Here is an 11,166-nt window from a genome sequence, read left to right as displayed (position 1 = left end):
CTTCCCAGGCCAATGACAGAAGGTTAAGTTTAATTAGCTTCTGAATTTGTCCTCTAGGTCCTTCCAAAAGTGGCCGAGTACACAGCAGCCAAATACCAATGAGATCTTGTCACCCTTGTGAAAACTCCAACAGCGTATCATCACTCTCAGCGTTAAAGGGGAGAGAGAGAGGGAGAGAGAGAGAGAGAGAGAGAGGCAGAGACTGCCTATTTATTTGACCTCATTTGTACCTTCCACTCTCTGGTTATTCTGACATTTACACTGGATATTCCTTCTGCCTGAATCATCATTTCCCTAAACCTTGCATAGCTAGTTCCGTCTGGTCATTCAGTTCTCAGCTCAAATGTCACCTACAGATAGGGCTGCAAAATTTAGCAGATAAAAAACACAGGATGCCCATGGGACTTCCCTGGTGGTCCAGTGGTTAAGAATCCGTGCTTCCACTGCAGGGTCCCGGAGTTCGATCCCTGGTCGGGGAACTAAGATCCCACATGCTGCGCTATGCGGCCAAACAAACAAAAAAACTAGGATGCCCAGTTAAATTTGAATTTCAGATAAACAATGGAATAAGTTTTAGTATCAATATTATATATGTCCCATGTAATATTTGGGACATATTTATACTAAAAAAATTCATTGTTTATGTGAAATTCAAATTTGATTGGGCATCCTGTATTTTACCCAGAAACCCTTCCTTCTGGGGGAATTCTTTCCTGTCTAATCTGTCTAAATCACAATCTCCCATTCTTTTGCAGTTACTCTGTTATAGTATTCTGTTTTATTTACTTCATGGCATTTATTACTAGCTGAAATTATGTTACTTACAAGTTTATCAGCTGCTTCCCCCAAAATTAGAATGTAAGCTTCTTGAGAGCAGGGACCTTGAAAGTTTGTTCACCACTGTGTCTTCAAGACTTCAAAAAGCACTTAGTAAGGACTAAGTCCTTACTACTAAACATAGTAAGGACTAAATAAATATTCACTGAATGAAGGAATGAATAGATGTTGTCTTACCTGGGGCTGCTGTAGAAAATGCCATAGACTGAGTGGCTTAAACCACAAACATTGATTTCTCACAATTCTGGAGGCTGGGAAGTCCATGGTCAGGGTGCCCATATGGTTGGCTTCCTAGTGAGAATTCTCTTCCTGGTTTGTAGACAGCTGTCTTCTCACTGTGTCCTTACATGCTGGAGAAAGGGGGAGGGCTCTGGTGTCTTCCTCTTCCCCTAAGGGCACTAATCCCATCATGGGGGCTCCATCCTCATGACCTCATCTAAACCTAATCATCTCCCCCCGCAACCACCACACACACACACACACATACCATCACATCAGGGGTTAGAATTTCAATACCTGAGTTTTAAGAGGACACATTTAGTGAATAGCAGATGGGAATGTCTCTGCATTCCTGAGGGGGAATGAGGGCAGTAAGACCCAGAAGTTTCTGTTTTTACTAGCCAAAGTCAAGTCTCTGGATGTCTGCGTTTCAACCAAGAAGACTCCCTCTTTTCTTGGCACTTCAAGTTGTCAGGAAGTGTCCATCACTGTGCCTTCAGGTTAGGTCAGAGTAGAGGTGGTTAGGCCAGAAGAAGGTGGATCCTGGGTGGGGTAGCTTGTTCCATAAAAACAAACAACTTGGTATAAAGTGAGGTCCTCTAATTGTGGGAGGGATGACTGGGTCTTTATTTCTCTGAGTCTGAAACAAACAAGCCCCAAAACAATCTTTCTAGAGCAAAACCAGGCCATGTCCTAGACAAGAGCGGGAAATACCTTCAGTCCCTTGAGACTTACTTTTATTGTCCCCAGGGCAAGTATCATGAGCTTAAACACAAGTTTGCTTGGACGCCCTTGACCCTGACATGATGTTTGAGGAAGTCTCTCAGAGCTGACCAGAAGCAACTTCACACCCAGTGAGGACCCAAAGGTGTCCTCTTCTGCCTCACTCTGTCCCTTTGGTCCCCCAAACAAGGGCGCCATAGCCCACTTCCGGAGAATAGACTAAGATAATGTATTTCTGATGCCTCAATTTGGTTCAAACCAGAATAAACACGAATGGCAAAAATCAGCCCATGAGCTCATTCAGGCTTTGATCAGTGACATAATTTCATTATGAAATTTTGAATCAGGCTGTTGTGAAGTCTTGCCAAGGAGTTTCATTTTCCCAGATGATATGGCAGGTTGTTTCTCTCCTGTTCTCATACTCAGCTTGTGTTTAACATAAGAACTTTCCATCTATTTTTGTAATGTGATCCATCAATTCTTTTACAGCAGTATTTGCTGACCCCAACAACCAACCTCAGTTCTACCAGCAGATAAAAAGCCTCATCAAGGAAAGTCAAGCTAAAGTTATTGGTTTGGTTTGCCTGCCCTGCGTACCGCATGTGTAATATATTTTTCACATATATCCTTCCTCAAGTCACGGTGACCAGAGGAGACATGACATACCTCCAGGCCTATAATTTCTCAGCTTTAAAACTGACATATTAATTTAACTACCCGGAAAGACTGCAGTGTGGTCATATGAATTATGGTACATGAAAGCATTGTATACCCAGTACACACCATGTAGATGGGATGCTCTCTCTTTTCCTCCAGACCCAGGGTTAGCTTCTCACTCCCTGGAATCTTGCTCCTAGTAAGCACAGGTGTGTGTGAATGGGAAGATCCCAACAGGAATAGAGCAGAAAGGTGGTTCAAAATGCCAAACTTTGTGCCAAGTTCTGATAGGAAAGAATGAACTGGTGTTTTCACGGGAAGCAGAGAATCTTGACCTCACTTCCTTCTTCATTCTGTAAACACTTTTTCATTGGGATCTAATGGACAAGTAGCAGCAGCTTCTGAAGAGGTGTTTTTGGGCTCCCCTCGTGGCACAGTGGTTGAGAGTCCGCCTGCCGATGCAGGGGACGTGGGTTCGTGCCCCGGTCCGGGAAGATCCCACATGCCGCGGAGTGGCTGAACCCGTGAGCCATGGCCGCTAAGCCTGCGCGTCCGGAGCCTGTGCTCCGCAATGGGAGAGGCCACAACAGGGAGAGGCCCGCGTACTGCAATAAAAAAAATAAAAAATAAAAAAATAAAGAGGTGTTTTTTCAAAGTGTGATCTGAGGACCATCAGCATCAGAAACACTTGGCGGAGTTGGTAAAAAATGCAGACTTTAAAAAAAATTGAAGTACAGTTGATTTACAATGTGTTAATTTCTGCTGTACAGCAAAGTGAGTTGGTTATACATATATAGACATTCTTTTTTATATTATTTTCCATTATGGTTTATCACAGGATATTAAATATAGTTCCCTGTGCTATCCAGTAGGATCTTGTTGTTTATCCATTCTATATGTAATACGTTGCATCTGCTAATCCCAAACTCCCAGTCCATCCCTCCCCCACCCCACCCCTGGTAACCACACATCTGTTCTCTGTGTCTGTGAATCTGTTTCTGTTTTGTAGATAAGTTCATTTGTGTCATATTTTAGATTCCACATATAAGTGATATCATATGGTATTTGTCTTTTTCTGATTCACTTCACTTAGTATGATAATCTCTAGGTCCACCCATGTTGCTGCAAATGGCATTATTTCATTTTTTATGGCTTTTTATGGCTGAGTAATATTCCATTTGTATATGTACCACATCTTCTTTACCCATTCATCTGTCGATGGACATGTAAGTTGTTTACATGTCTTGGCTATTGTGAATAGTGCTGTTATGAACACAGAGGTGCATGTTATCTTTTTTAATTATAGTTTTCTCCAGATATATGCTCAGGAGTGGGATTGCTGGATCATATGGCAACTCTAAAAAATGCGCTCTTGAGCTTCACCCAAGAGCTACTGAAATCTGACCCTCTGGAGGTGGGACCCAGATAATATACATTTTAAAGAACTTCTCAAATGATTCCTGGGTACACAAAAGTTTGAGATCTGAAAAGCAAAGTCTTTCCCCAAAGTCCCCCTGAGGCTTTCCAATGAGCTGACTGGAAGGCAGTCCTAGTAAGACCCAGCTCCTTTCCCACCTATCTTAGATCCTCTCTTTTTTTCTCAGCAGAGCCAGGGTGAGGAAGGCTGCGGCAGTGTCTTGTGCACTCTAAAAATATATGTCTTGGCTCTGCCCCAAATGCCTTGATATTTATGCTGCAGCCTGAGGGTCGTTATCCGTTGGCAATGATCCATTGTAAGGCCATTTGCTCTTAGTTAGTGCCAGCTTGTTGGCTTAGCCTTCCCGGTTGAACTGAGAGCAGAGCCATCTCTATTCAGTTTCCCGTGTCTCTCTGGCAAGTACTGATGAAGTGACCTCTGCCTGCTGGGGCCAAGAGTTGGGCCCCTGGAGTGGCTGCTTCTCAGTGTGAAACAGTTACCAGCCCCCATACAGAGGCTCCAGGATCCTGGAAGAACAGAGAAGCACTCGGAACATGTTTTTAGAGTTTTGCTACATTTGTAGAAAACAAAAAGAGACAGTCCTTGTTCAGAAAACCTCAACAAGAGAATACAAAAAAATAAGGTGTGTTCAGTCAGAGCTTCATGGACCAAACTGCTCTCAGTTTTCAACCCAGGATGCCAGGGAAGTTTTAGACAAGCTTATAGCAAGCTGATGGGCTGGGTGGCTATGGAAAGCTATCAAAAGCTGAGAGATTCACCCCTGGGAACCCCAAGAAACTTCTCTTCATGGATGATGTATCTGGTCACCACTTCTAAGTGGGAAAAACAGAGTCTATATTGGTCTTGGCATTCATCTCATTGCTGGGTAAGGAGCTCTTCAAAAAGATCCCCAGATTAAGCTTTGGAAAAATAACTAGCAGCATTTTTCTCCTTCCTATCACCGAATCCCCGTGGTCCTCAGCATATTCCGCTTAAGAAAATCTGAGAAGCAATTTTATGAGCTGCTATTAATGGCCTCTAATTTTCAGACTGGTTTAGATAACGCAAGCTTGCTGGCTGCGTCCTGAGAAGTGAATCCAGAAGACACACTGATGTGGGAATTTGAAGGATAATTCCAAATCGTAGATAAGTGTTTAAGCTCCGGGGAGGCTGGAGGGCCCATATTAAGTCATCTCCCCAGGATCCGTGTGTTTTCTATTACACTTGATATCTATCTGTCCAATGATCCTTTTGATTTTTAAGCCATTAGACTAAATCTCTGTGTAATTCTTTACCCCCTCCTCTCCTGCCCACCACCCCCTTTTCCTTAGGGAAACACTTTTTTTTTTTTTTTTGTGGTACGCGGGCCTCTCACTGTTGTGGCCTCTCCCGTTGCGGAGCACAGGCTCTGGACGCGCAGGCTCAGCGGCCATGGCTCACGGGCCTAGCTGCTCCGCGGCATGTGGGATCTTCCCAGACCGAGGCACGAACCCGTGTCCCCTGCATAGGCAGGCGGACTCTCAACCACTGCGCCACCAAGGAAGCCCTAGGGAAACACTTTTTAAAAATGTCGACCAGGTACCTTAGATTGTTTCCAGAAGAATAAAGTCACATCAAGAATCTGAACTCAACTCCTGAAACCAATGTGTCAGGGGGACCTCTGTCTGTCAGAAGGTAAGCCTTGCCCTAGGGACAGTTTCTGCCCAACAAGACACTGAGGTTTTCCTTGGCCTCCTGTATCCCTCTTGCTCCTTTGTCTGCTCTAGTCTAGACTGGGAACAAAATCTTACTTCCAAAAGAGAGACCCAGACTGAGGTATGGAAGAAAGTTAGGACAAACACCTTCTCAAGCAGCAGAGGAAGAAGTGGTCAAAACCTTGATTTCTGTATTTTTTTAGAGCCTTGATTAGAAAAAGACAAATCTGCCAACTCCCTCATCTCAGGAAAAAGCAATCCTTCCAACTCACTGTGTAACCAGGTTGGAGGAATCTTCTAGATGCTTTAAATGTCTATTTGAGAGACTTTAGAGCTGTCAGTTTCGCTTCTAGCCAGAGCTGGGCAAATCCCTAGGATGCTTGGCCACTGTGCCTAGGACCTGGGGACTCAGATTTCTGCTGTGTTCCCCTTCCCTCACCTCACCAGTGCACCAGGCATAAACAAAGTAGCTTATTTCTGAGGGCAGGGGTAGGCAAACTACAGCCCTCCCACCAAATCCCACTAGCCGCCTGTTTTTATAGGGCTCATGAGCTAAGAATGGTCTTCACATTTTTAAATGGTAGAGGAAAATAAAAATAAGAATAATATGTTGTGACACCTGAAGCTGCTAAGAAATGCAGTTTCAGAGTTCATAAATAAAGTTTTATTGGGACACAGCCACCCCGTTTGTTTACAAACGGTCCACGACAGCTTTGGCACTACAGTGACAGAGAGGAAGAGCTGCCCTGCAAAGCCTAAAATACCTACTCCCTGGCCCTTTACAGAAAAACCTTGCCCATGATCGAGTCCTGGGGCTCTAGTGTGTGTTCCGGGCATTGAACAGGCATGTAACCGACTAGAGCGGTCAGTTGCCATTGCCCTCTGAGAGTGAAAGTTGCCAGTCTCAACATGGAGTTACAGTTATTTTTTTTCTGCCCTGGGAATTCAAAAGATGGGGTTCCCTACACATCTCAGTGTAGCTGATGCTTTAGTGGACCAGCAGGGGGCTCTCTGCAGAGGTTTACATTTCATGGGGAGGGGTGCGGAGGGAGCCTGCATGGAGGAGAACAGGGGTCTGGGAAGTGGGACACTGGCCAAGGTTTTTTGTTTTGTTTTGTTTTGTTTTTTTGAGCCCAAAGGAGAAGGGAGCTTCAGGCAGAAATCCAAAGAGCCCCTTTGTCCAGAGTCTTTGTGAGATGGGCTTTGGTGATCTTGGGGCAAAGAATTTCAGCTTTGCCCAATGAGGTTTAGGTGCATTGGGATCTTCAAGGTCTGCACCCAGGGTAGGCAGCTTCAGGAGCATCCTGAGGTAGCCCCCCCGGGGCCCAAGGCTGGTGCAATGACTGATGAGGGCCTGGAGGGGAGAGGCAGGGCCTGGTGGGTGCCCGTGAGGACCCTATGGCGTTATTTGTGAGCACATATGATCCGTGCCCTGGATCCTCCTCCTCTTCTTGATAAACAAGTGAGACCTGAACAGGCTGGGTGTCATGGTACGCTGGTGGGGAAAAGGACATGCAAAATGTGAGTTTTTACACAGCTCGGCGGTAGTGCAGCCAAACTCCCTAAGTTCAAGTCCTGGCTCCACTGTTTATAAGCCGTGTGCCCCTGCTCACTTCCCTTTACCTCTTTGTGCCTCAGTTTTCTCATCTGAAAAATGGGCATAACAAAAGTACCCACGTCACAGAGCTGTGTTGAGGATGAAGTGAGGCAATGCAAGTAAAGGGCTTAGGATAGTGTAAGTGCTATATAGATGTTGGCCATTGTTATTATAAGGGTGTCTCCAACTATAAACTGTAGCTTCGCTTCGTGAGACTTGGGTAACGACAGGAAATGCAAGAATGAGTCCCACAGTCTCTGCTTTCAGGAGCTGACGTTGGGCTGGGGACACTTAGATGTGATAAAGGTGTATAGACAGTCCGTAGAAACACAGAGGGAGGGGGGCACCTTCACATACAGATTCAATCTGGGGATGAAATATGAGTAGCTCCACAGATGAGAGCATGGAGGAAGAACGTTTTAGGGGGAGGGAACAGCAGGGACAAAGGCACTGACATCTGAAAGTTCATTGGTACCGGGCACCACTGAGTAGTTCTGGGCAGAAGAGTAGGTGGTATGGGGGATGGGAGTGGAGGGAGGTGACTCTGGCAAGCTGGGTTGTCACAACCAGTGGTGGCCGATGACAAAGAGATCAAGGTCAGGTTGCTCTTGGTCCAGTGCCCTAATGAACTTTGATGCTGGCCTTATTTTTACTCCCAGAAGGAGAAAGGAGTAAGCCTTATCAATAGCTACGATCTCCAGGAATAATATGAGAATAAACGCATTCAAGCGAGACTTTTTCATTCATTCGTTGTTTTGAATTCACTTGACAAACATCTAGCCTGCAATAACAAAAGACAAATGCAAGGGCTTCCCTGGTGGCGCAGTGGTTGAGAATCCGCCTGCCGATGCAGGGGACACGGGTTCGTGCCCCGGTCCGGGGGGATCCCGCGTGCCGCGGGGCGGCAGGGCCCGTGGGCCATGGCCGCTGATCCTGCGCGTCCGGAGCCTGCGCTCCGCAATGGGAGAGGCCACAGCAGTGAGAGGCCCGCGTACCACCAAAAAAAAAAAAAAAAAAAAAAGACAAATGCAACTGGTGGAAAATACAGGGGACACATGTACTGAGCAAGGCCTGGCTGTGAAGGACCTGGGGCTGCACATCGAAAGGTCAGAAGGACCAACAGGGTGAAGCAGGTTTTTTAGAGAAAGAGGGAAATGGGCAGAGGGGAAACCATGCGAATGCAAAGAGAATGTGTTTGTGAGAAATTGAGATGCAATGTCTGCGGACATTTTGTTGGTTCGGTGGTGGGAAAAGAATTGTCAGTACGCGTGGTCGGCAAATACCTCATACAATAAAATACCTTGTGAGAATGGATGTGAGGGCACGGGAGAAATCAAACACAGTCTTCAGCAATGGTTCTGCCCTTGGGAGACAGGCCAAGTACAAGGCAGTTGTTGCCGGTCTCCCAGCCCCTGGGTCAGATCCGAAGTCTGAACCAGATGGGTTTTCTGTGTATCTCAACTGGCACAAGCAGTTGATGGGCCATCATCATGCTTTTCTGGCTGCTCCCCTCCTTCCATGTGGAGCCCAGCCTTTGAAAGGTGGCTGGAGAGCCCAGGATTCTACTTGGTGGCCAAAGAGAGGTGCCTCCAGCTTCAGGCCTGTCCCAGAGTACGGCTCACTTTGGGCTTTGCTCTGCCTTTGGCTCCCCGGCCCCATGGCGCATCAGATCAAATGAGTAGAGAGCAGTCCAATGCCCTTTTTTTTTTTTTTTTTTTTTTTCGGTATGCGGGCCTCTCACTGTTGCGGCCTCTCCCGTTGCGGAGCACAGGCTCCGGACGCACAGGCCCAGCGGCCATGGCTCACGGGCTTAGTTGCTCCGCGGCATGTGGGATCTTCCCGGACCAGGGCACGAACCCGTGTTTCCTGCATCGGCAGGCGGATTCTCAACCACTGCGCCACCAGGGAAGCCCCCAATGCCCTTTAGGATGTGGTTTCCTCATGCCCCAGGTGAAAAGCACAGAAATGACACACTGGCCCAAACCAGGAACGATTATCCAAATGTAAAGCCCTCAAAGATGAATCTAACGATAGAGATGCTCAGATGAAAATGCTGGGTTCTGCAATCACGAGCCTGCTCCTCACTTGGCCTTGACACCTGGGTCCTCCCCCTTTGAATCCTCCAAGATGAGACAGTGGGTTCAACAGCCCACGTGACCACCTGCACGTGCCCTCCAGGCAGCCCTGGGGCCAGCAGAGCCAGAGCTTATGGGGCCATCAACTCAACTGCCCCAGCTTCTTTCCAGGTCGGTGTCTTGCTGCAGCTCCCAATCCTTGAAAGTACACTTCTCATGGTCCCTGGGATTGTGACACCCTCATTGTCACCACCATTGCCAAGGGAGCCATCCAGCGCTGGCCTGGGAAAGCACTTTTCTTTGTCCCTTGAGCTGCCAGCTTGTCTGACGGGCTTGGATCTGGTCTGGCTGTTCCAGCATCACTTAACCCCCTCCACTGCTCCCGAATCTCTGTTCCCCCTCTTCCAGTTCCCCTGCCCTGAAGGCTGCCGGCTTATTCCTTTTGGAGATGAACTCATTGTTGACTTTAACTCACTTCGATGTTTCCCAGGGAAGCGTGCTGGCGGGAGGCCCACCCCAGCTCCTAGAAGAAGACAGCAGGGCCAGTGCCAAGACTGGGTGCCAGGGGCCTTGGAACTGCCAAAATGCCTCCCATTTTATGGACAGGCCTGGCTCGACCTGAAGACATTCCAAGTACTTAATCAGCAGCCCATGGTACATATTGGGTTGCAGAGGGAGACCTCAGAAGCCAGTCCTTTCAGGAGATGAAACTCAGCCAGAGGAAGGAGCCGGCCTTCTCCATGGGCCAGGCTGACACTCTGCAGATGGAAAAAGTGCCTCCCAATAACAATAATCAATAACCAAAGGCTGGCAGCTGCTGTGGCCTGGCCTGAGGGGCCCCTGGGGGCCTTGGCTCTGCCCTCTTTCCCGCACAGGACTGAGTCCAGCCAGGAATCCATCTCGCCCACTACCCTGCACCAAGCTCCGGGAGAGCGAACAGGCGAGGGAGGAACCATATTTCACATACTTTCTCTTTAAAAATGTAGCCCTGTTTCGCAATTTCCTACTTAAGCTCTGGAAGGCTCTAGGGTAGGACCCAAGCCACCCACTCCAACCACTGGCCTGGGTCTCTCGTCCTCCCCACCACTAACCTGGTAGGCTAGAGGTGGGAGCGAAAGGTAGGGACCCAAGTTGAGCGGCTCTCCCACCCTCCCCATCAGGGCTGCTGACCCAGGGTCTATTTGATGCTGAAGCCAAGCAAGGTTCCAGGCAAAACCTGTTTATTCTTCACGCTGTGTCAGCTCTTACCCTAGGGAGAGCCAGGAGGGACGCCGCACCAAAGCAGGTGCACCCAACTCTGGTATGCTCCGTCTCAGCAACCCCTGAGGCACCTAATCTCCAGATTTTCTCTACACCCCTATAACTAGGCTTTTGTTCTGGCTCACTTTTACTAGCCAGGCGGCACTCTAGTCCCTTTGCAAGGAATCCATTTAATCCTTCAAAAATGGGACCTGTTGTCTCTGGTTGTTTTCTCCTTCCTTACCACTGTTCATCAGGGTTTTCACGGTTTAAATCTAATCTGGACCACAGCTGGAATCAGGGGCAAGAAAAAGCCAGCACCTGGATTACTGGCCCTGTGTCAGGGACTTGAACTGAGGCCCAGGAAGCTGACCTTTTCCCTAAATTCTCTCTGTCCTTCCAAACCAAACCAAACCAAAAAAACCGGGGTGGAGCGTGGGGGAACATACTTAAAAAAAAAAAACAAACTCAGAAAACACAATCCCATCACCCGAAATACTGAAATGGAAAACAAATGCATTCTCTGGAGAATTGATCTGAAACATACCAGAGCTGGCACTGGGTAAGGTGGCCAGAAATGTGTTAGTCTGAGCAAGTCTGCAACCCTGTAGAGGAAACACTTAACATTTTCCAAATGACACTGTGGCCAGATAACAGCAGTATACACATCACATGCTATTGTTGCCTAAACCTGGGAGTAGGATTAGG

This window comes from Kogia breviceps, chromosome 1, assembly GCF_026419965.1.
Source record: "Kogia breviceps isolate mKogBre1 chromosome 1, mKogBre1 haplotype 1, whole genome shotgun sequence".
NCBI classification, from domain to species: domain Eukaryota; kingdom Metazoa; phylum Chordata; class Mammalia; order Artiodactyla; family Physeteridae; genus Kogia; species Kogia breviceps.
The sequence above is the reverse complement of the archived record's forward strand: the minus strand, read 5'-3'. Positions refer to the sequence as shown.